This window comes from Mastomys coucha, unplaced genomic scaffold, assembly GCF_008632895.1.
Source record: "Mastomys coucha isolate ucsf_1 unplaced genomic scaffold, UCSF_Mcou_1 pScaffold22, whole genome shotgun sequence".
Classification (NCBI taxonomy): domain Eukaryota; kingdom Metazoa; phylum Chordata; class Mammalia; order Rodentia; family Muridae; genus Mastomys; species Mastomys coucha.
In genome coordinates this window covers 136,891,858-136,892,145 of record NW_022196905.1, presented here as the reverse complement: position 1 = coordinate 136,892,145, position 288 = coordinate 136,891,858, and positions in this window count along the sequence as shown.

The window sequence follows — 288 nt, the reverse complement described above, 5'->3', positions numbered from 1 at the left end:
CCCAGGATATCTAAAAGTTATCTTCTGACCTCCACAAGTGAGTCACGGCGCAATCCCCCCACGGTCAATACAAAGAAAATGTGATTGAGCCGGGCGGTGGTGGTGCATGCCTTTAATCCCAGCACTTGGGAGGCAGAGGCAGGTGGATTTCTGAGTTCCCAGCCTGGTCTACAGAGTGAGTTCCAGGACAGCCAAGGCTACACAGAGAAACCCTGTCTCGAAACTCCTCCCCCAACAAAAGAAAAAAGAAAGTGGGGGAAGGGCCAACTAATGACTGGCTCAACTTGA